Source organism: Mauremys mutica, chromosome 3 (assembly GCF_020497125.1).
Source record: "Mauremys mutica isolate MM-2020 ecotype Southern chromosome 3, ASM2049712v1, whole genome shotgun sequence".
NCBI lineage: Eukaryota > Metazoa > Chordata > Testudines > Geoemydidae > Mauremys > Mauremys mutica.
Window position 1 is genome coordinate 148,601,361 of NC_059074.1, and position 25,674 is coordinate 148,627,034.

Here is a 25,674-nt window from a genome sequence, read left to right on the forward strand (position 1 = left end):
AAGGGGCGGGGCATGGGTGGGTCCTCAGGGTGAAGGGCCGGGGAAGGAGAGGTTCCAGCCCTCCTGCTGGGGTGTCCAGTTTTTAAATATTACAAAGTTGGCAACCCTAGTTACACGCCTATAGCTGTGCTACATGCTGCACAAAAATGCAAACCCAGAAGATCCCTGCCCTGAAGAGGCTAGAATATAAAGCCCTGATCCTGCAACTGGATGTGCTTGGGGGCAGCCTTATATCTGCACAGAATCCCATTAAAGTCAACAGGGCACCATCTGGCCTCAAGAGTTCACCTGCACAGATCTAATAGCGGGATTGGTCCCTAAGCAATCTCAAGGGGTCCCCTCAGGAAGGGCTGCTATACTGATGGATCATAATAACTTTTTTGTGCCATGTGGACCTCAGCTGTTACATGCTGGTTTGTGCACTGCAGAGGGTTACCGCCAGAGGGCTTCTGCATGGGCTCACTGTAACATTAGGGATGTTTCTGCATTTTGTATTTGTGGTGACAAGCCTTACTCTGCCTGGAGTGCAACAGTCGCTTCCTAAGCCACAAGGCAACAAGTTTGGAGCTTGGCTTCTCTGCAAACATTGTTTGATCTCAAGTGGTCCTTACAGGATGATGTTGTCCCCAGCATAGAGCCAAGGTTCCTTAGGCTGTTCTCCACTGCTATTACTTTGCAGCTCTTGGGTCAGAGTGCTCATGGTGTGGGCTGTGGGCAGGGGATGGCTGGGGACAGGGGCTGGCTGGGGCAGGGGGCGGCTGTGGGCAGGGGGTGGCTGGGGCTGGCTGGGGCCAGGGGCTGGGGCAGGGGGTGGCTGTGGGCAGGGGCTGGCTGGGGCCAGGGGCTGGGGCAGGGGGCGGCTGTGGGCAGGGGGTGGCTGGGGCCAGGGGCTGGGGCAGGGGGCGGCTGGGGGCAGGGAAGGCGGGGGAGGGGCGCAGACACTCACAGGAGGAGAGCGGCTGGTCCAGGGCCAGAGGTCCAAAGAGCAGGAGCAGCAACAGGGCCAGGAGGCAGCTCACGTGGCTCTCGCAGCACAGCGCAGCGCCCCCCGGCGGCCGGGAGGAGGAATTACAGGCTTCCCAGGCAGAGCCCATCAAAGCTTCCCTCGCAGGGAAGCTAGTTAACAAGCGGTTCTAAAACCGCTTCTAAATTTAACAACGGGTTCGTGCGAACCGGTGCGAACCGGCTCCAGCTCACCCCTGGGTGTGATTGTTGCAGAGCCCTAGAGGGCAGATGTGATGCTTTCTGGACAGAAAATGGCCGACACCTTGTCTCCTGGCAACTGATGACCTGGGCCCCTCCTCTACAAAGGTGCCAGCTGAAGGTGTTGGAGAACAAGGAGATCAGGTGACCTCCTGGCCCAGGGAAAGGGACAAAGCCCAGAGGAGGAGGGGCTGGAGAGTTTCAGTTTGGAGCTGGCTGGGGACATGGAGTGAGTGCAGACGTGGGTGTCTGGCTCACTGCCCCCCAAAATGGACCTGGCTGAGGGGTCCTGTTCTCTGTACCTACAAGCTCTGTTTTAGACCGTGTTCCTGTCATCTAATAAACCTCTGTTTTACTGGCTGGCTAAGAGTCACGCCTGACTGCGAAGTTGGGGTACAGGACCCTCTGGCTTCCCCAGGACCCCGCCTGGGTGGACTCGCTGTGGGAAATGCATGGAGGGGCAGAGGTTGCTGAATGCTCCAAAGGTCAGACCCAGGAAGGTGGAAGCCGGGTGAGCTTCTTGCCCTGATGACAGTCTGCTCACAGAGAGGAGAACTTCACCAGAGTCCTGACTGGCTTCGTAGGGAGCAGTTCCAGAGCATCGCCCAGGGACTCCATGAGAGAGGGTCCAGGAGAGTCCCTCAGACACTCCCTCACACAATAGCACAGTGTGCTGAGCGCTGGGGCGGAGTGGGGGGTCAGTCCCCAGAGCGAGGGGTCCAGGCGGTGGCAATCAGGGCATGGGGCGGCAGCAGGAAGCCAGGATCCCCCCAGGTGGTACCAGTACCTACCTCTCTGCTGGAGGCTGGAGCCAGGTCTGGGAGCCAGTTCTCTCTATCAGCTGAGCAGCTCCTCCAGCAGAAGCGTCTCTTCCTACCCTCCTGGCAGGGAGGCTGATTGTGGTTACTCTGGTCACTGGACTTTTAGTGTCAGGTCAGCAGTACTGACCGGACACTGCCAGGTCCCCTTTTCGACTGGACACCTGGCAACCCTAGGTAGACACTATTTACACTGACAGGAGAGGTTCTCCCGTCAGCGTAGGTAATCCATCTCCCTGAGAGGTGGTAGCTAGGTTGATGGAAGAATTCTTCTGTCATCCTAGTGTTGTCCACACAGGGATTTGGGATGGCTTAAGAATGCCATTCACACTCCTGACCAACATAGTTAAACTGACCTAATTTTCTAGTGTAGACCAGGCCTGAGCCAGACAGATCTAGACCTGAGCAAACAATATGCATTGTACATTACATACAACCAATTCAGCTTCTTTTTCTGCTTGGGACTATCTGAAGACAGCTCACCATTTCTTTGAGTCCATTCCAACCAATATGGACCATTTGGGGGGATTGTTATACTTTTTAACTGATCACCAATACTTATCTGCAAGTAGCTGATCTGCGATGGCTCGTTGTGATTGGTCAAAAAGTTTGCATGGTATTGTTCCTGTTCCAGATTGGATTGAGTACGTGAGCACCTCCATTAATGACACACCTGTGGGCGAATTTAACATTCGGTTTCCTGGGGATGTTTGGGCAGGCAGCTTTGAAATTTGCTTTCAATATAGTCCCTTCAGGAACGCTTCATCTACCTCTAGGCAGCCTCCATCACCATAGTGTACAAGTGCCCGGCTGATATGATTGTTTCCAAACATCAGACACAACATGGGTGTGAGCCTGGCTAGAGCCAATATGTGTAGCTGCCCAAACTCCGGGCAGAGCCATCAGAGTGAGGGGCGTGGTGCTGCCATGGGGCTGGGTGCCTTCAAACAGAGGAGGGGACTGTATCAATTTAAGGAGCAGAAAATCGTGAGGCCCCTGTAATCATTTCCACAGCAACCAGTTGTGCTGTTGCCAACGTGAGCTCATGGTCAGAGTGGGGGGTGGGGGGAACAAGCCGCAGGAGCTGCTCAGCCTCCCACGGAGCAATGATCCCATTCCCATGCAAATGTGGCTCCGTAATTGAGAGCCTGAGATGAGTGAGATGGAGAGCGTGAGGGGACCCAGCCAAGGCTGCTAGGCAGAGCCAGTGCTTATTGAAGTTTCCTAGCAGGTGTCAGCAGGTCTCTAACTCTCCTCCTCGTAAACACGCTCGCGCTGGTTCATTCAGGCTGCTTTGAGAGGAAATCCAATGAGCATTTACAAGCTCCCAGCCCATTAACAAATGGGTTCATAAAGCAGTGAACAAAGGCTAATCGATATCCCAGCGCGGGGAGAGGGAGCTGCGAGCATTTACTAATCACAGACACGTTGTCGGTCTTATACATACCGGTAGCACAGGGCCCCTTGCCAGTGGGGATGGAGTGGCTGGGACCAGGGAGCAATTCAGCACCTTTAATCTCTGGGCACTGTAAGCACGGCTCTCTTGTAATGAGCCTGCTTCTCCCCCACCTCCCCTGCTTTCCTTCCCCGGTGATGAAGAGGAGGAGGAGGAGGAGAAGGAGAAGGAGGGGTTGCAACTAATGGTGACTCGCCACAGGATCAATAGAAGGGAAGCAAATTAACTCGGCTCTCGTGGGAGGGGATCTGTCAATATGAGGGGCCATGATGCTGATCGGATGGCTGTTCCACTTCATAAATACCAGCGTATAATGACTACCCAAGGGACTGTGTGGAAGGGACAGTCCTGCCTGTCTGGGACACTGTCTTCAGCCACCTAATCCTCCTATTAGCATAGAGACAGCCTTGATTTCTTCCTTAACGAGGAGCTCTCCAGTTCCCTCTTACTTTGTGAGGCTTCAGACTAGGGCATGGAAATGTCATTGCAAGGAAGGGCCCTTGGATCCCAAGTGCCCACAGAACTGTTGTTTGGGCTTTGCTGGAGTGGGGAACACCTTCAGCTTGCAGCAGCTCTGGTTACCTGGCGTGGGATTGCTGGGATTCCCTGCTGGAGCAGGTGCTTCTCCTTAAGTCGGTCCTTCAAGGGGATGGTGCTTGACCTCCTTGTATGGTCGGGGTGAGCGCAGTACAGCCATAGGCCAAGGGCAGCCCACAGAGTTCTACAGTGCAGCCTCCGTCTGTCCTCACTGCAGAGGGGCTGACACATAGACATTAGAGCCCAGTGCCAGGATGGAGCACTGCACGCTGGGATCCATAATCGCCACTGGCTGCACCTCCAGATTGAAAGGTGGGGCTACTGTCAGTCTGGTGTAGGCATGTTTAGCGCAGCTCTTGTCCGCTGGAGGGTTTTTTCCTCAGCCTTCTGAGAATGTTGTGGCTGGGCTGTGAGCTGAGGGAAGGGAGCGATGGCTTAGGTCAGTGGTTCTTTAATCCTGACCCCCATGCAGCTCTCTGTGTCTGGAGGGAGAAGCGATGGCTCCTGTCAGGGAAGGAGCTGGTGAAGCTGAATCCTTTCCCTGCCAGTGGCTGAGCCAGGCACAATGGGCTGGTTTGGCATTCTTGGATTTTCTCAGCACCCCCGGAGATTGAACGGCACTTGGTGCCCCTCTGCCGACACTGGGCACCAGAGCCTGGAAGAGGACCTTTTCTCCAGTCAAATCAGCCCACACAGTAATCTTGCAGACATGGTTCTGGTGAGAGCTCTGGGTACCAGAGCAGGGGAAATAGTGTTCAATCAGAAGCTATTTGCACCAAGGCCCGGCTTGACAAATCCCTGGCTGGGATGATTTAGTTGGGGTTGGTCCTGCTTTGAGCAGGGGGTTGGACTGGATGACCTCCTGAGGTCTCTTCCAACCCTAATCTTCTATGATTCTGTGTCTGTCCCTGAGCATTCTGCAGCTGCAGGGCTTGCTGAACTGTCCCGAGTGGAAATCAGTGCCCCTCTTTGCCCAAACCGGCAAAGCCTACCTAGTTTTCCAGCCTACCTAGCTCAACCTGCACATCGTGAACCAGGGTCAAAGGACACTCAGGCATTTGGCCTTAGTGTGCTGCCTGTGTTGTATTCTGGATGCAGTGTAGTTGTAACTGTGTCGGTCCCAGGATATCAGCGAGACAGAGTGGGTGAGGTAATATCTTTTACTGGACCAACTTCTGCTGGTGAGAGAGACAAGCTTTTGAGCACCCAGAGCTCTTCTTCAGGTCTGTGTGGCTTGAATGCTTGTCCTTCTCACCAACAGAAGTTGGCCAGTAAAATATATGACCTCACCCACCTTGTGTTGTATTCTGGCACCCACAACTGGCGGGTATGTGGAGGGGAAGGTCAGCAGGGGAGAGAAGTGGTGGATTAAGAAATGCAACTCCTGAGCCCATGCCTCGAGGGCAAAGAGCCTGGTGGCTCCACCTACTGGCATCAGTTTCCCTGTGCAACCCTGGGAGACCCCTGCACTCCTGGACCCCACCCCTGGAGCGTCTGCCCCCCCCCCCGCACCAGAAGAGTCCCACATTTCAGAATTCGCACTTGAGCCTGTGTTTTCTCATGGGAAGAAGCAAGAAGACCCCACATTTCTGGACCAGGGAGAGCAAGAGGTGGTCAGGTTCAACAAACTGGGGAGAGCATCTCAGTCCTCTCTGGAAGCTGGACGTCTCTAGGGCTAGGGCCTGAGAGTGTATGTGCACAGGGCCGGCTCCAGAGCCCAGCGGGGCAAGCACCCGCCTGGGGCGGCCCTTTCCCGGGGGGGCGGCAGGCTGGGCCGGCGGACCTGCCGCAGTCATGCCTGCGGGAGGTCCACCGGAGCCCCGGGAGGACCGGACCTGCCGCAGGCATGACTGCGGAGGGGGCGCTCGTCTCGCGGCTCCAGTGGACCTCCTGCAGGCATGACTGTGGACGGTTCGCTGGTCCCGCGGCTCGGCTGGACCTCCCGCAGGCATGCCTGCGGCAGCTCAACCGGAGCCGCCGGACCAGCGAACCGCCCGCAGCTGCGGGAGGTCCAGCCGAGCCGCGCGACCAGCGGACCCTCCACAGTCATGCCCGCGGGAGGTCCGCTGCTCCCGCGGCTCGGGGGCGCCTCCTGGGCATGACTGCTTGGGGCGGCCAAATTTGTAGAGCCGCCCCTGTATGTGCATCAGAAGAAGGAGTATGCATGAGTGTGAGCAGGTGTGAATATTGCACAACCAGCCTCCTGCTGCCCACAGGAGGAGGGAGAGACCCTCAGCTGCCTTTCTGAACAGCAGCCAGGTCAGATTCCTGCTGTGGACTATTCGAAGAAGCTGATCTAATCTCCAAGGAGCAGGCTGGCAGTGTCTGGGCTGGGAGAAGTTCTCATGGTATGGGAAGTTCTGGGCCTCCCCTGCTTCTCCTCTGGGGGCAATGGCTTGTTTGGTGCAGGTCCAGGAATGAGTTCAAATCAAATTTAATTTGGCAACAAACAACAGTTCTGCCATTGCCCGCCCGCCCAAACAATCAGTAGAAATAGACTGACCCTGGGTGTCCTTGTTGGGCCCTGGCTGGGCCTGATAGAGCAAATTAACATGCAGATGGAGAAGAGGAAAGCCCAGGGGTTCTGTTCTCTCCCTGCGAAATGAAGTTCCCTTGGACAAATCCTCCACTGGCAGGGCAGTTTTCTTGGGTTTATGTTGAGTGGCTGAGAGTGAGCGGGTGTGGTTGTGTGTGAGAAACATGGATATGTGTATGGGCAGGGCAGGGCTGTGTGTGTGGATGGGGATGAGCGTATATGCCCATGTTTGGGTGTGGGTGTCTGTGTGAAGGGTGGGTGCAGGAGTTTTGGAAGCGGTTTCCATCCTATACAGGGTTTACAGCGGCTTGAAGCGGTTTCCATCCTATACAGGGTTTACAGTTTGGTTCAATGGCTCTCAGCACCCCCACTATACAAATTGTTCCAACTCCACTGGGTGTGTGTGGATGCTTGTGTCTACACCACAAAGTTCTGTCAATCTAACTTATGTCGGCATACAGCACTGCAGTTATTAAATCGCTTGTGTGAGTGCACGTTGGGCTCCTTGTGTCGGCGGTGCGTGTCCCCCCAGCAGTGCTTGTATCGATTGTATTGTCAGGGTGGGGCATTGTGGGACAGCTCCTGGAGGCCAGTAACAGTTGACGTGAGCAACAATGCACTGTTCACACTGACACTTGCCGCGGCAAAACTTCTGTCGTTTGGGGTGTGTGTGTATGGGGTTTAGCACCTCTGAACGACAATGTTTTGTCACTCAATTGCCACTGTAGACATAACCTTTGTCTCACTTTTCCATCAGCCCTTCCCCTTCTTGCTCTTCTCTGGATCTCTCTGGCTGCCTGTTTCTCTACCCACTTCTTTTCTTCATGTTTGTCTGTCTCCCCCACCCTCTCCCCATCTCTCCTTCTTCTCCTCTCCTTCTGTCTCTCTCTCTCCCCCTTGTCTTTCATCTTAGCTCTTAGCTGTGGCTTTAAATCAGCTTACTGAGGGGAACTTGCCAAAGGAACCATTTAGTTGGAAGCGAAGCAGGGGCCTGTGATGTTGAAAACAAAGGGAGCTGCAGCGGTGAGTGAAGAGCAGATCTGTATTAAGTAGCTCTTTATCGCAGCACAGTATGTCCCCCCCACTGCCCATCAATCAGCCATGCTAAGACAGTCATTTGTGAAGTAAGTTCAAGCAGTCCCATTTACATTCCTAATGAAGACAGCAACTCACAGAGCCCCAGCTGTGCCCCCTCCCCCGTATTCCCTTCACCCCCTTTTGGAACAGCTGTGCTGAAAAAGACAAAGCGCACAAGCACGGCTGGAGAAGGGCTCTTGTTTGGGGGGCATGAGGATGAAGCCGTAGTGGCAGATGAAGGTGACTTCAGTGGCTGTGGAATCAGAGGGTTCAGGCTGTTAGGAAATGGGCTAGCTAGAATACTGTCATAAGAAGAAGGTTTCCTTGTAGTGACCGCAGGGGCTGGGAACCAGGACTCCTGGGTTCTCACCTTGTCTCTGGGTATGTCTACACTACCCGCCGGATTAGCGGGTAGCGATCGATCAATTGGGGATCAATTTATCGCCTGTAGTGTAGACATGATAAATCGATCCCCGATCGCTGTCTCGTCGACTACTGAACTCCAGCAGTGTGAGAGGCGGAAGCAAAGTCGACGGAGGAGCCGCGGCCGTTGATCCAGCACTACGAGGTTGTGAAGTAAGTAATTTTAATTTGATCTAAGATACATCGACTTCAGCTACGCTATTCTCGTAGCTGAAGTTGCGTATCTTATATCGATTCCCCCTTCCCCCCCAGTGTAGACCAGGCCTCTGTGAAGGACTGTGTGGTCTCTTGGACAGAGAACAAGGCTGGGAAACAGGACTCTATGGTTCAGATCCTAACTCTGGGTACATCTACACTACCTGCTGGATCGGCGGGTAGCGATCTATCTATCTGGGATCGATTTATTGTGTGTAGTGTAGACACAATAAATTGATCCCGATCGCTCTCCCGTCGACTGCTGAACTCCAGCAGTACAAGAGGCAGAAGCAAAGTCGACGGGGGAGCCGCGGCCGTCGATCCAGCGCCGCGAGGACGTGAAGTAAGTAATTCTAATTCAGTCTAAGATACATCGACTTCAGCTACGCTATTCTCATAGCTGAAGTTGCATATCTTATATCGATCCCCCTCCCTCCCCCGCAGTGTAGACCAGGCCTCGGTTAGTGACTCATTGTGTGGCTCTGAGCATATAACTGCTCTGTGACTCAGCTTCCTTATCGGTAGTAGGCTAATAGCAGCACTTATTTGCCCCACAGCAGAGAGGAAGGATAGTCCAGTGGTTAGGGTTCTTAGAATTGCGGCTAGGGCAGCAGTTCTCAAACTGTAGGTCAGGACCCCAAGAAGGTGGGTTGCAACCTCGTTTTAATGGGATCACCAGGCCCCCCACCTGGGGCTGTAGCCCTTGGACTTCGACTTTGGTCCCCCAGCCTGGGGTGGTGGGGCTCAGGCTTTGGCCCCCCCTGCCTGGCTTGAGCTTGGGTTTTGTCTCCCCCCGCCCCTCGGGGGCGGCAGATCTCAGGTGGGCTCAGGCTTCGGCCTCCCCTCTGGGGGTCACGTAGTAATTTTTGTTGTCAGAAGGGGATCATGGTTCAATGAAGTTTGAGAACCCCTGGGCTAGGGTGTTAACCTGGGCCGTGGGAGACCTGGCATAGACTTCTGCCCCGATCCTCAGAGGTATTTAGGTGCCTAACTTTCATCAAGTTCAAGTATCATTGAGGATCTGGGCCTTAGCTTTTATGTGCTTCAGTTCCCCATCTCTTAGGTGGGGATAATGGCACTTCCCTACTTCACTGGGCTGTTGTGAGGAGAAATCCATTAAAGACTGCGAAGCGCTCAGGTGCTATGGTGACTGGGGTCATAGGAATAAGTACTTAAGATAGACAGAAAAGCAGTGCTGTGTGACGCTTGATTTGTTAAAGTGCTTTGAGATCCTCAGATGTCATGTTTTCTATAAATGCAAAGTAATTATTATTTCACAAAAGTTATTAAATATGCCTCCATTATATTTCATATGCATCAGGGAGTGCATTCCTGTTGCCAAGCATTTGTGCATAATTTCCACAGAGGTGCTTCTTTGATGTGTTTATTCAGTGTAAATAAGTACATTTTTTTGAAATTAATGTGTTCTACTAATCAAGTTTATTCTTGTAAATTTAATACAGTTCTAGTCAGACATGCCATCCAAAATGGGCATTTTTTGTTCACTTCTATGGAGATCATTGAAATTTACAGGACAAATCTGAACTCTTGGTGCAGGTCCAGGGAAAATGGGTTGTCCAGCAACCTATTGGAAATACTCTCTTGGTTCCAACCATTCATCTATTCAGAATATCAAATTATTATAATAGGAGGGTCACCCACTGGTATTGTAAAGTTGAAATGTGCCTTCAAATAGGACTACAATTTTTCAATTGCTCATAATTTTCTCAGACAAATTCCTGTGGGGCTTAAATATTCCATGTTTGTTGTCTGCCCAGGGATCTTTTTTGGGAGGAGGTGAAGGAGAGTTTCAGTGAAATCTGTACAGCAGTGGGTTTCTCTTTAACTAAACTTTTCCCATATTGTATGTTGAAATTAGAAATTTTGCACAGGCACAACTCAACAATGGCTAGGCAGCTTTTGTTCAAATTTGACTGGTTTTGTAGATCTTATTGAGACATCAGAGGCAAGAATAAGCTATGTCTGAAGGAACACAGTGAACTGTGTTCTAAGCATAGGAGTTTCTTTTCATGCACGGGCAGTAGAATTTTCTGTTAGGTTCCTTTGCTCCGACTATGTCTCAAGCCAAAGTGGGGGTATGTGTGTGCAACAGACCTGGCTGTGGGCCATCCAGGCCAGGTGTGAGTCACTTCAGTGAGGTGTTATTGGGGGTTAGCTTATACTGCCTGTGCTGCACTTGTCCCATGGGCAGACAGACTTCACACCCTACCCGTGTCAGTCCACGGCCTTTGTAATATCCCAAAGCTTTAAGGAAATATGTAAATATTAGCACTATACCTTCATGCCATTAAATATGATTAGGTTCCCAGTATCACACAGGGTCTTATCTAAGCCCGGATGAGTCAAGAGGGAGAAGTAATTGTAACTCATATGTCCCAAATCATCCATTCTACCAAGCACTGCATGTTCAGCTCATGAACGAGAGTCACACCAATTAATGTTACTACCAACAATTAAGCCACACCCCAATGAGCAGAAGGAGGGCCACAGTAATGCATCCATTCCCAAATTCACCAGCTGGATGAGGGTGAGCCCAAAACAAATGGAGACACCCGTGTCAACTGACGCTGTGGAAAGACAGGTACAAGGGATCAAACAATTGGGGATGAAATTAAACAAATGGGAAAGATGGGCTTGCCAGCAAGATCTCCTGGGCTGGGGGGAGACAGGGGGTGTCTCCCAAGGGAAGGGGTAGGTTCCCCATTGATTGGGATGGCTATAGCAGGTCCTTGGAGAACAGGCTGGAGGACCATTGCTCAGTGGGTGGTCAAGTAAGTCTTTTCTGGTTCTACCTGCTGTGAGTCAAATCCTGCTCCCTGGACCTAGCAGGAGAAAGACATTTGTGTGTGGTTTCTCCATGGAGCTAGAGGGGAAGTGGCATCTCTGGGTTGGCTGTGGGGAATCTGCTGAGCCTCCCTATGGATCCTACTGCAGTTTCTGTTCTTCCCAGTTAGTACCCCCTTCATGACACACTTGTTATGCCTAAAAATGGCCACTTTCCAATGGCTTACCAGCCCTCATGAACTCGGCGAGCAAGCTGCTGCTTGCGTTTCATGCTGTCAGTTCAGAAGCTTGTTTCCTTTCACATCTGGAGAGGAAAACTGCAGTGGACACATGCCCCATGAGGCAGCTGCTGAAGCAGAGTGCGCCTCTGCTGTCAGCCTGGAACCTGTCGGTTGCTGTGTGGTGTGTGTTTGGATGTGGAGGGTGGCTTGAGATGGGCTGAACTGGGAGCCCAGGTTGGTTGTCATGGCTCAGACTTGCTTTCAGGAATGGTCTCCTAAAGCAGTAGTTCTCCACTTTTCCAGACTATTGTAGCTCCTTCAGGAGTCTGAAGCCTGAGCTCCGCCGCCTGGGGCTGAAGCATGTAACTTAACTTTGCAGGGGGCCCTATGGCATGGGGCCCCAGGCAATTGCCCTGCTTGGCACCCCTAATCCCGGCCCTGCACTTGTGACCTGCCCCCCAAACCCTTCCTGTGACTCCTAGTCCCCAGGCTGAGAAACACTGATCTAGATGAGTTGACGTACTCCCTGGAAGACCTTTGTGTACCCCTAGGGGTACGTGTAACTCTGGGTGAGAACCACTATCCTAAAGGGACAGTCCAGGATTCCATGTAGCCCAGTATCCTGTCTCTGACAGTGGCCAGCACCAGATGCTTCAGAGAAAGGTGCAAGAGACCCTACAGTGGATAGGCATGGAATAAATTGCCCACCTGAAGTTCCTTCCTATCCCATGACAAGTAGTGGTTGCTTTACACCCTGACACATGAGGGTTTATACCCCTCCTAAATTGCTTTAAAATCATCTCCAATGTAACAGGAAGTTCTCACTCTCCAAATAAACCTTTTCTGAATCCTGCTATTCTCTTGGCCTCAAAAGTGCCTTGTGGCGATGAGTTCCACAGGTCAATTGTGCATTGTGTGATAAAGTGCTTCTTTTGCTTATGTATGTATATAATATAATCTTCTCATTCTCTGAGAGAGAGCGAGAGGTACCCCAGCTTCTCCTGTGGCTCCCAGATTCTGCAAAGAGCTGGCAGGATCCAGGCCCAAGAGGAGACTTGTATCCCCTCCTGTTGGTTCTCTCTCTGTCTTTCAATGAGAGAGGATGGGTTAGTGGTTGGAGCAGGAGAGTTGCCATTTTCATTCTTTCTGGGAGCCATCAGAATTTGCAGCTTGCACTACAGGAGTCTGTTTCCTTGGATACCCCCCATACGCTGGGCAGGCCAGTGTTGCTGGATAGGGAATCCTTCTCCTGGATGAGGGAATGTCACCCCCAACAGCGACATCCCCACGGAAACAAAGGAACAAACATGCAGTGAGAGGCTTGGGTGTGCCTGGGTGTCTGCCTCAGGCCAAAGGCGAGTGTAGTGACTTTGCTGGGCTTGAAGGAGTGGGGAATTCAGAGAACTTGCCAACCAACAGGCAGCTGAGAAGAGGAGACAGTATGTGTGTGTGTATGTGAAGTGGGCAATGAGTCTGGTGGGTCTCAACGGGCAGGTGTCTGCATCCCCCAAAGCACCCCCACACTTGGCACTAGTTGGCATGTCACAGAAGAGAGGCTGCGGAGATTGTAGGCAAATCTAGCAGCAATGGTGGAGAGAGTGAATGCTGCTCCCTAGGGCTCTCCTTGCCTCTGTGCTGCTCTGTTGCCAAGAGGAGGGTGGCTAGTTCGATCTGTAAAGTGGGGCTTTGCCAAAGCCGCAGAGAGTTCACACCCTTATAGCAAAGAACTATTTATGTAATCCTTGATGTTGCAGCAGAATCCACAGGTCTGTTCCTCTCGGTGATCAGAGACCAAGTGCACTGCTCTCTGGTCAACAGGAATGTAGTGTTGTGAGCTGGGTGAAGCCTTGTTACAGGTTGAGCTAAAACCTCCTGGAGATTTATAGGTGTGAAGCCACCTTTCAGTTAACATAATGGTGATGTGAACCCTGCCCAGGAGCTTTTGCTGAGCATTGTTTTGGGTAGGGTCTGGGGAGAGGGGAAGACAGAACAGACAAAAATCTGGGTAAGACTGAGAGAGACAGGTGGAAGGAGAAGCTGAAAGCACAGTGATCAATCCTGGGAGAAACCTGGGGAGAGGTCTTTGGGTCAGGGGTGCAAGTGAAAAGACTAATCTTGGTGCTGTGAGCCAAGGAAGCTGTTTTCTGCTATTCGATTCCCTCTGCCTTCACAGACACAGGACTCTACATTCTTTGCAAATAAACAAAACTGCATTAAAGAGAGATCGGCCTATCACCAATTTCTCCTCTTCATTGGAACAACCTACTAGACGCTGAATTTTTGGCTGGCCCCTCAAGCCAAAAGGGGTAACAGGGCCTTGGGGTATGACTGCATGGATGTGGTGGTGTGGGGAAGTGTGTGGATGTGAACTTATGCAGGGTTAGGTAGTGATATGTGACTCGGTGTATTGTATAGGAGTGTGTTTGCAGTGGGTGTGGTAGTGGTGGAAGTGTGGGTAGGAGGCGTGCGTGCGTGCATGTGTGTATGTGTGTAATCTCCACTTAAATGTAGGTTGACAGAGCTAAAGAACTCGGGTGTGGAAAATCCTCGCCTCTGAGCACTGTAGCTGTGAGGACCTAATGTAGATGCAGCCAGGCTGAGGGAAGAATGCCTCCCTCGACCTAGCTGCCATTGCTTGGGGTGATGCTGTTCCTACATTGACAGAAACCCCCCTTCTGTCACTGTAAGCTGCGTCTACACTCCGGGGTTACAATGGCATAGCCCTGGCCCTGTAGCTGTCCTGCTGCAGCATCCCTAGTGTAGACATGGCCTCAGAGGCGCATTGGTGGAACCCTAGGTTTTGCCTTTTCCTCTTGCTTTCTCTCCCTGGCTTGTCCCAGGCTCCTGCTTGGTCCCAGGCTCCTTCTGTGGAGCTCAGCTCAGCCGCCCCTTGGAGAGTAACACATGGCAGAAGGGGATCTTCCTGGTGCTTCCATTGAGAAAAGAATAATTGAACAGCGATGGGACAGTAACTGAGCTGAACTGAAACATAACTGGGAAATAATCCTGGTGAGCAGTTGGTTAATGTGTTTGAACAGAAGTTTTCTATGGCTTTGTGTCAGGCCCAGTCTTGGGGTTTCTAACCCACTGACTACAGCGTACCTGTGAGTGTTTTATCTAGGGCTGGGAAGCTGAAGCTAGCAATCAGACCCCCACCCTTGCTCCCCAGCTATGGCTCCCTCTGGTGGCCAGGCCCCATATTCCTCCCCAAACACTCAGGGAACGAGCAGCACAGTAAGGACAGTGTGGTCTAGCACAGGGCCTCTCAACCTTTTTCTTGCTGAGCCCCCCCCCCCATGCTATAAAAATGCCAGGGTCCAGCAGGGGTGGGGACTCGGGGCTCCAGGCTGGGGGATCCTTGGGCATAGGCATAGTTTTACTTCTGTTTGGGAGGCAAGGGTTGGTGGGGCTCGAGCCAGCTCTGCACAGCGGGGTCCAGGGAGGGAGCCCCTCCTCCACCCCCTGACTCACTCAGGAGGCCGCCCAGCCTATCTGGGCTGTGGGGAGACGCAACCAAAATAATGCAGCAAAGAGTCTTGTGGCACCTTATAGACTAACAGACGTTTGGGAGCATGAGCTTTCGTGGGTGAATACCCACTTCGTCGGATGCAAGTAGTGGAAATTTCCAGGGGCACGTATATATATGCAAGCAAGAAGCAGGCTAGAGATAACAAGGTTAGTTCAATCAGGGAGGATGAGGCCACCCGCAGCATTCCACTCCTCTCCCCTCACAGTCCAGTACTGTGGACTCTTCTAGCAGCTGAGGTGTGAAAACCAAGGGAGGAGAAACTGGTTCTGTAGTGGGCAAGCCATTCACAGTCTTTGTTTAATCCTGAGCTGATGGTGTCAAATTTGCAGATGAACTGAAGCTCAGCAGTTTCTCTTTGATGTATAATAATGTAACTCAAAGGGGGGACTCAGATAAAAAGTTTGAAAACTGCTCAGGGTGCAGGGAGGGGATAGCTAGGGGCTGTGTGTGGGCAGAGGAGTAGCTGACTGGGTAGTTAGGGGCTGTGTGCAGGCAGGGGAGTAGCTGAGGGTGCAGGGGTAACTAGGGGCTGTGTGCAGGCAGGGGAGTAGCTGAGGTTGCCGGGGTCGGGGTGTAGCTAGAGGCGTGTGCAGGCAGGGGGTATCTAGGGGCTGTGTGCAGGCAGGGGAGTAGCTGAGGGTGCCGGGGGTGGTGGTGGTGTAGCTAAAGGCGTGTGCAGGCAGGGGGTAGCTCAGGGTACAGGCAGGGGGTAACTAGGGGCTGTGTGTAGGCAGGGGAATAGCTGAGGGTGCCAGGAGGGGGTAGCTAGGGGCTCCAGGGTGCAGGGAGGGTGTAGCTAAGGGCTCTGTGAAGTGAGGGGAGTAGCTCAGGGTGCAGGGGGTAACTAGGGGCTGTGTGCAGGCAGGGGAGTAGCTCAGGGTGCAGGCAGGGGGTAGCTAGGGGCTCCCAGTGTAGCTTCCAGCTTCAGTGGAGGGGAGGGGGCGCTGGGGCTCCTGGGTTCAGCCCCCCCACTGCTTCTGGCTTGGGGAAGGAGGTTAGTCGGCTTCAGTCCCACGCCGCTCCTGGCATGGGGCAGGGCACTTCCTTCAGCCTTGTGCTGCTCCCAGCTTTGGGGCGGGAGGGCGGCTGCTGGCTTCAGCCTCACGCTGCTCCCAACTTCAGCGCTGGGACACCCGGTTTCAGCCATGAGGCTCTGCAGCCTTCCTGAAAGGACTTGCGGACCCCCAGGGGGCCATGGATCCCCGGTTGAAAACTGCTGGTCTAGTGGATAGAGCACTGGACTGGGACTCAGGAGACCTAAGCTCTGTTTCTCGATTGGTCCTGAGTCTGCTGGGTGAACGTAGGCAAGTGACTTTGCCTCCCTGTGTCTCAGTTTCTCCACCTGTAAAATGGGGTTAATGACACTAACGTCCTTTATAAAGTGCTTTGAGATCTACTGATTTAAAGCGCTATAGAAGAGCTAGTTATTTTCATTATGAAATTGAGGCTCTTCAGCAGCCCATCCAGACTATAGCAGCCCCTGTGCCTGGGGCTTCCAGCAGCTGGGGTCCCACAGACTGAGCTGGCCACAACTTGTTAGCTGAGGATGATTTCAGGGGCATTACAGTATCTCCCTGCTTTCTGCTTTGCTGCTCTGCTCTGAAGACGCTTTCTGTCACGTATGCCGAATGTTCAATAGCTACCCCCTGGAACATGGAGAGACCGGCAGGAATATTGAAATGTCCATCAGCCTCCTGGGAATCGGTATTGACCAGCTATGGAGAGAGCTTGTAATGAGGAGCACTTTGCCCAGAGAGAACAGTAATAGGTTTCCTTTCCGTCCCCTTCCCTCGCCTGCAGATTGTGTTTGCTCAAGAAATGATTTGCTCAGGAAAGGAGCCAGGAGCGAGTTTGAATGGTGATGGGGGCTCCTCGGCTGGACACTCTCCAGAACAGCCGTATTCTTCCTGGTAAATATTGACAGTCCTCTCTGGATCACCCTTGGCTGGAACCCCAGGGGATGAGCACTAGGCAACAGAATCAGCCGCTTACTCCTCAGTCATTAATGGAAGGCTATCTACGTACCCTGAAAACATCCCAGCCCCCCCCCTACACACTACACCGCACCCTCATATGACTAGATCCACCTCTGCACAACTCCCCCACACCTTTATCAAATCGTGGATTCGGTATATGCTCCTCTTAGCTTGCAATTACCCCCACCTCTTCCATACTCCTGTCTCCACCTGCAAATGCCGCATCCTCGCTGCACCCCAGCCCTTGCCCTGCAGTGTAAGGCTGGCAAGAGGGTGTGCATGGATTCAGTGATCTTGCAGGGAAGATTAGTCCATCATCCTATGACCTGTTTGCCAAGGCCTGTCTGTTTTTATGGCTTACGCTGTCCCTAGCCCCTGGAGATTCACCGTGCATAGAAACCCCTTCCCACGGCTGCAGAGAATCAGGTTGATGTTGTTTTTCCAGGAAAAATATTGGTGCTAACAGGAATGTAATCTGGCTAAATCGGGTGCTCAGCAACTGGACGCGTATCCTGGGCCTGCTGCGAATTCTCCCGTCAGGCTCTGACCTGTTCCAGTTCGACTGGCTTCAGTTTTCAGCACATAGAATATAAAATCATAGAATCATAGGGGTTGGAAGGGACCTCAGGAGGTCATCTAGTCCAACCCCCTGCTCAAAGCAGGATCAATCCCCAACTAAATCATCCCAGCTTCTCGTCCACTGTAACCCCTAGGTCCTTTTCTGCAGAATTGCTGCCTAGCCATTCAGTCCCTAGTCTGTAGCAGCGCATGGGATTCTTCCGTCCTAAGTGCAAGACTCTGCACTTGTCCTTATTGAACCTCATCAGATTTCTTTTGGCCCAATCCTCTAATAATTTTTCTAGGTCCCTTTGTATCCTATCCCTACCCTCCAGCGTATCAACCACTCCTCCCAGTTTAGTGTCATCTGCAAACTTGCTGAGGGTGAAGTCCATGCCATCCTCCAGATCATTAATGAAGATATTAAACAAAAACGGCCCCAGGACTGACCCTTGGGGCACCCGCTTGATACCAGCTGCCAACTAGACATAGAGCCGTTGATCACTACCCATTGAGCCCGACGATCTAGCCAGCTTTCTATCCACCTTATAGTCCATTCATCCAGCCCATATTTCTTTAACTTGCTGGCAAGAATACTGTGGGAGACCATATCAAAAGCTTTGCTAAAGTCAAGGAATAACACATCCACTGGTTTCCCCTCATCCACAGAGCCAGTTATCTCGTCATAGAAGGCAATTAGGTTAGTTTGGCATGACTTGGCTTTGATGAATCCATGCCGACTGTTCTTGATCACTTTCCTCTCCTCTAAGTGCTTCAGAATTGATTCCTTGAGGACCTGCTCCATGATTTTTCCAGGGACTGAGGTGAGGCTGACTGGTCTGTAGTTTCCCAAATCCTCTTTCTTCCCATTTTTAAAGATGGGCACTACATTAGTCTTTTTCCAGCCATCTGGGACCTCCCCCAGTCGCCATGGGTTTTCAAAGATAATGGCCAGTGGCTCTGTAATCACATCCGCCAACTCCTTTAGCACCCTTGGATGCAGCTCATCCAGCCCCATGGACTTGTGCTTGTCCAGCTTTTCTAAATAGTCCTGAACCACTTCTTTCTCCACAGAGGGCTGGTCATCTTCTCCCCATACTGTGCTGCCCAGTGCAGTAGTCTGGGAGCTGACCTTGTTCGTGAAGACAGAGCCAAAAAAAGCATTGAGTATGTTAGCTTTTTCCACATCCTTTGTCACTAGGTTGCCTCCCTCATTCAGTAAGGGGCCCACACTTTCCTTGACCTTCTTTTTGTTGCTAACATACCTGAAGAAACCCTTCTTGTTACTCTTAGGCTTTGGCTACACTTGCATTTCAAAGCGCTGCCGCGGCAGCGCTTTGAAGCGCTAAGTGTAATCAAAGCGCCAGCGCTGGGAGAAAACTCTCCCAGCGCTGTCCGTACTCCACTTGTGTTTTCACACCCTGCTGCAGCGCTGCAAATTTGTAAGTGTAGCCAAGCCCTTAACATCTCTTGCTAGCTGCAACTCCAAGTGTGATTTGGCCTTCCTGATTTCACTGCTGCATGCCTGAACAATATTTTTATACTCCTCCCTGGTCATTTGTCCAATCTTCCACTTCTTGTAAGCTGCTTTTTTGTGTTTAAGACAAAAGACATGACCCAGAATTCCCAGGAGCCTCCTTTGCACCGCGCCATGTTTTATTCAGAAGCTGCCGAGATGCCCCTGCCCTGGGATTTCCAGACAGGATTAGATAATTGCCTGGTTTTCACTGTTCCATCCATTCAATTCACTATCCTGCCTACATTAACCTTTCCTTTCCATTGCTTCGCTCGTGCGCCCTGTGTTCCTTCATTTCCATTCCCTTTCTCCCCTGTTATCTGGGGAGGCATCGGGTCCGTGCAGCTTTCACTTCACTGCCATTTAGTCTCTTGTCATAACAGAGCTTTCTCTGTCTGCTTTGCTCCTCCCTGACGCCGGCCATGGAAACCACATCTGATTATTCCACGCACACAGCGATTACCTCGAGACTGACTGTTGAGGAGCTGGAACATCTCAGGAAGAGCTGGGGCTGACAGGTGAAGGCATTGGAAGCAGCCAGTAAGATAGTTCTTGGATGTAGGTACGATATGAATCAGGTTGTCCTTGCCTTTGTTACAGCCTTGTAACATTTAGATCTGGGCCAATTCCTTAACCTGCTGTGGAGGGTTTCACTTGGGACGTAACGAGTTTCGCCTGGCAGATGGAGGGTTAACACCTTTGAGACATTTGCTTCATCAGACTGTCATGTGCTGCTTTACCCAGGAGTGCCCGGCCTACCTGACCCTTGGTGCAGATGGCAAGAGGAGGGAGGGGCAGGGTGAAGTAACAGAGCAAGGAGAGGCATGAGCTCAGGAAGTGCCCCCCTAGCGCATGAGGTGGAGGTGTCTAGGGTCAAGTTGGCCCAGGTTTATGATCAATGATAGAACATGAACCTCTTTACCCCACGTGGAGATTTCACCTGGGTACAGGTCATCCTGATCGGAGCTGTACCCCTGATGCTGAGGAAGTCATCTTGTCCCACCTAATGCTACACCAGATGCAGACCTGGCAACTCACCAGAACCTGTAAGGAGAGGGGAGAGATGAGCTCCCAAAAACATCAGGGTGGGGCGCTCAGCCCCTCTGAATACCAGCAGCATCCACCGGGGTAATGAATTCTGTTCTTGGGACTAAGGGTGATTCTCCCCGCTCCCCCACCAGATAATCCCACATAGGCTCCTCTCTGGGGCATGCTAATGAATTTGGCAGGAGGGGGTGGTGGGATTAGATTTCATCTGGCACCGCCTGGATGAAATGCTGCGAAAGCTGCCAGTATCTAGCAAATTGGAAGCGCCTCCCTACTGTGTTCAATCTGTTGATTAAAGCAGCAGCCGATCTTATTGTCATTTTGAACATAGCCATGCCTGGGTTCCCAGGGCTGGCACCAAGGCCGCTGTTTGCTTGGCTGGTTGACATGATCTGAATGTATCCTAATGGGTTTTTCTTAAGGATCTGAGCCCATTTAGAAAAGGCTGGTCTCTAGCCGTGTGTTCAGTGGGGCTTCATGTGGAGGAAAACACTACCTTGGCAATGAGCATTTGGCCATGAGGTACCGAATCCCTCACACAAATGAGCTGAACCAAACCAAAACCGCGTGTGTTTAACAGCACAGCTCTGAAGCTCTGCCGTTTGTTTCACTTCACTTTGTATTGGAAGGACCCGTAGCTAGCTAGCCCAACGGAGCCCTGACTGGTGCTGTCTGCTGAGCCACATTCCTTTGCTATCCAGCAGGGCAGAGATGGGTGGGCTCCAGTTAAGTGCCTATGTGGGTGGGGTCTTCTCGCTGTTCCATGTTGCTTCCATACATGATGGACCAGCTTTTGTGATTATTTGTTCTGTGTTAGTGCCCAGGGGCTCCAGGTAGGGCTCAGGGCCCCACTGTTCAGGACACTGTATAAACAAGTAAAATAAAGATAGTCCCTGCCCCAGAAGGCTCCCGACCTAGAACTATGACAATACAGAACAGGGGGATAAACAGGTAAGCTGGGGAGGGCTGGGGGGACAGGGGAATTTTTCTTTACTAATTCCATTTATTCCAGTTATTTATTGACATGCTCTGATTCCATCACATGCCATGCCTGACTCGTTGTCTGCCACTTGTTGAGCTGGGAAGCCCCAGCCTGGTCAGCTGGGTCCTTGGAGAGCTCATCACTGCAGAGCGGCAGCTCTTGGGGTGGGATGAAGTGGAGATTTTGTGTAGGTGGTAAATGCCACTAACGTGAGACCCAAATGAGAATACTGAGTCACTGGAACCCATCCTAATTACTGTCCATGCCTGCCAGGACAATGTTTTGAGGTGGCATTTAAAGATACCCAAACCTTGTCCAGTTCTTGATCAACCTTGAGCTCTCCAGTAACTGCAGGAGGCATGTGTAATACAGGCCCAGATGGCATTTTGACCATGTGTCCCTCAGGTAGCTGGCTCAACAAGAAGAGAGAGAGAGACCCTGCTTCCTGGGTGAAGGGGGTGGAAGAGGAAGAACAGCACTACCAGTCATGTGTCAGGGGAGGCTGAAGAGGAGGAAGCACCAGTGAAGATCATCCTCTGGGGGAGGCTGAGGAGGGAGTGATGAAGATCAGCCATGCATTGGGGAAACAATTTATAGGCACAAGCTGTGAAGAGAACTAAATACTGGAAGTTGAATGACATTTTGGGAAGGGCCATGGGCCAAAATGCCAATTTCCTGTCCCGTTGGATAACATCTGTCAGCAGTGTACACTGATCTTGAATGGAGCCAGCTATCTTGATGACCTCCCGTCCTCTCTGGTAGAGGAGAATGACTAATTTTAATGGACCCTACTCTTGAGACTTCTGAATCACAGCCAGAAGCACCAATTCATGACCTTAGTACTCTAAACACAAATCAAGGACAATCCCAAACTGGAGAATTGAGCTCCCTGGAGACTGGTGTTTACCATACTGCCGCTATCCAGTCAAGTCTCTTCTCATTTTCCCCATAAAAAACAAGCAAACAAACAACCCAGCAGAAATAATTTTCTGCAATCTGAACTGTTAGTATCAAATCTTCATTTTTAGATCTATCCCCCTTCACCCCTCGGCATTTCTCCCATGCCTCTCATTCCGCACATTACTTCCCCCAGCTAATTGGCATGTATCCCCGACATTCCATGCTGCTAGCTAAATATAAACAATCCCTTTATTTTTCCTTTTGTTTGAGTGTTGTTGACGGAGCTTTTTGTTTACATGACAGGTAGAGGATTAGCCATGTGAGATGCATCCTCACGTCTGTTTCCCTTAGTCAGATGGCTGCAGGGGACATTGGAGCCCAATCCATTAGCCAGTCACCAGTCCATGTTGACACAAAGGGGCAAAAAACAGGGGAAAGCTTCAAATTGGGTGGAGTTCCAGCAAGGTAATGGGGATTGGAACCTCCTGGGTTCTGTTCCCATTTCCAGAGTGGAGTGTGTTCTGGTGGTTAGGCCAGGGGACTGGGAATCAGGACTCCTAGGTTCTGTACCCAGCTCTGGATTTGCCGTGAGCCCTTGCTGTGCCTCAGTTTCCCCCTTTGTACTCTAGGGAGCAAAAGCTCTTTGAGATCCCTGATAGAAGGGGCTCTAGGAGAGTCATATAACTTGCTCTAGCTGGGCACACTGGCACGATCCCTCTTCACATTCCCCACAGGAGCTTATTGGGAGCTTTGGCCCTGGTAGCTGGTTTACCGGCCTGTCTGTAATGCCCTTGGAGCAATGATGCACCAGGTGAGTGAGGGACGAGCGCGTCTTAGCTCTCCTGGTACACAGTGTCTATGGCGCGTCACTTGGTGTCCTGAGGATCCCTTTTATACCTATTACACAGGGCTATGCAGTGACCTGCAGACTGAAGTGCAAAGCTGAGGGGGTTCGCTGGTGGATGAACTGTAACTGACACCCTGCCTTCGCTGGGTTGTAATGCACAACACTGACCCTCGGGGCATGAGACACATTCATTTTATAGAGCACTGAAACAGAGCACTCTCCAGCTGGGATAATAAAGAAGGGAGGTATCTGAACGGCTCCTAGTGGAACACAGTACAAAACCCTTTGTGAGAGGCTTTCAAAAGTGGCTTTAAAATGGCTCCTACTGGAGCATGGTTTGGCAGGGCTTGAGTCTGGGGTGGGAGGGAACCTCAAAGCGACACAGATCATTTTTGGCGTAATGAGAAAGCTGTTTACGTTATTAGACATGCATGTGCTCCTCTCATCTGTTTCCAGCTCCCAAAGCAGGTGGCAAGTCTCACAGCACATCTCAAGGCGCTATGAGGGGGTCTGTGCCCACTCCCGCCATGGTCCTTCATGTTCCAGTTCAGCAGGGAGGCAGCGGCCATGGCTTGTGCCTGCATTCACAGGAGTCACTCGCTACCCACTTATTGCAAGCTGCTTAATGTGATCACACACAGCGGGGCCCCTGATGCAGTTGTTTGGATCTGATTTTGTTCCAGACAAGAACTTGGGGCCTGATCCTGCACCATGGAAATCAGTGGCAGTTTTCCCACTGATTTCGATGAGATTAGGATCGGGCCCTCTTAGTAACATTCCCATGTATTTATTTTTTTGCCTCTATAATATCCTCTTAGGAAATGTAAAATATTCTTGCTTCCCATCACGTTTGTCCTTTTACTGACTGCTTCTCACCTCTGCTCTGCTGGGTTTTTAATAGAGGTGCAGGGGGGAGTGAAAAGCCAGCATGGCTCCACTTGGTTTATTTCCTGTTTGTGTCCCAGCATTGTCAATCATTTCAGCACCAGCCTGGGAAAGAGGGTTTTAGTTAAAAAAGAAGAGACAAAATAACCAAAAAATAAAACAAACAAACAAAAAACCCCCCACCTTCAAACCAAAAACCAGATGCTACTGTGTTACCAAATGCATTTGATAAAGAATGTGATCCTGGGAGTCTGATCCCACCTGAGGCTGTTAAAGAAGAAAGATTTTTGCCAATCAAATATATATATCCCCCTCTGTGTCACCTGTTTTGCTTTTTGCATTTTGCTCACCTGGGACAATGAAACTAGCTTAGTCAGTGTCACCTTCTGGTTCCCAAGCACTGACCTAGAGCAGTGGTAGCATACCCCTGTGGGGGTACACAGAGATCTTCCAGGAGGTACATCAGCTCATCTAGATATTTGCCTAGTTTTACAACAGGCTACATAAAAAACGCTGGCGAAGTCAGTAAAAACTAAAATTTTATAGAGACAATGATTTGTTTATACTGCTCTATATACTGTACACTGAAATGTAAGTACAATATTTATATTCCAATTGATTTATTTTGTAATTATACAGTAAAAATGAGAAAGTAAGCCATTTTTCAGTACTACTGTGCTGGGATACTTTTCTATTTTGATGTCTGATTCTGTAAGCAAGTAGTTTTTAAATGAGGTGGGACTTGGGGGTACGCAAAACAAATCAGACTCCTGAAAGGGGTCCAGTAGTCTGGAAAGGTTGAGAGACACTGACCTAGAGTTTCACTGCGTTGAGCTTCAAATATCGCAGAGGAAGGTTGAACCCTTCAGAGGGGGTAGTACCCTAGAGACTTGGGGCTGGAAGGTAATGCTGCAGGGGAGCCTTAAAAAGAATATAGCAGATTAACTACCTTCGGAGCAGAGGCCTTGTGAAAGGAGTATAACTAGGAGTAATGGGATGAAATTAGAAATGGAAGATCAGGAAAATCTTCCTGACAGCAAGATCTATCAGGCTTATGAGTCATCTCATGATGGAAGACAGTTAAAATTAGACCAGTGCAAATACTAGTGAATGTGCAATAGGGATCAATCCTGCCCTGGTCCTGGGACAGAGAGTGAATGACCTAATAGTTCTTTTACATCTCTAGATTCCACGAACACTAGCTGCAGAGCTGATTGCTGCAGTACAGCATCTCCTGTTTTGATATACGCTCCTCCCCCGGGCCTTCCTGACACCCATGTCGCTCTCACTGTGGCCTTACAATACAGCCACCAGGACTTTCTTCCCTCAGCCATCACTCTGACCATGCCACCCTTTCTTTAAATCTATCCACTGGCTCCACCTTTCCCGCTGCATCAAGTTCCTTGTCCTTATCTCCAAGACCTTGCAGTGCTCTTCCTTCCCTGCTTATCTGACCTTGTCTCTTATTGCATCCATCCCCTCTTCCCTCCCTTTGCTCTGCCAGCAATGCCAGCCTCAAAGCCTGCTCTCTCCCATAACATCTCTACACCATATTCTATGCCTACCACAGGGTGGCCCCACTAACCCTCTCCATCTCCATACTTTGAACCAGGAGCCACTCTTTTTATTAGGCCTACAAGAAATTAACCAGCATCACACCAGAATTCTGTGGCTGAGGCAGGGATAGAATCCAGTTCCCCAGGGCAGCATTCAACTGCTGTAACCATGAAACCAGCCTTTCTCTTCCTGCAATCCCCTGCCTCATTAACTACGCACCTTCCAACTTCTGCAACAAAGGAATCCTACAGACAACAGCTCCTTTACTACAAAACCCTGATTCATCCCCAGAGCATTGTCCATCCTACATACTTGAATGAGGCAGGAGAGGTCCTGGGGGAAAAAAATAGTGTGTGATCATGTAATTAAAGACTGTGTCGTAACGCATACGCACAAGGGGGTGAATTGAAGTGCCAGTGCAGCCTTAATTCTGGCATTTACTAACTTGGGAATGCTTGACTTTGCAACCTTAAAATAATGTTTTTTGAATGTAGTTTTGCTGGCTGTAATGATCTTGTAATACTGGTGTTGTTAGACTCATGATGGGCTGAGCACTGGCAACTCAGAAGAAGCTCCCACTACCTCTCCGATTATAATTAATTAGCT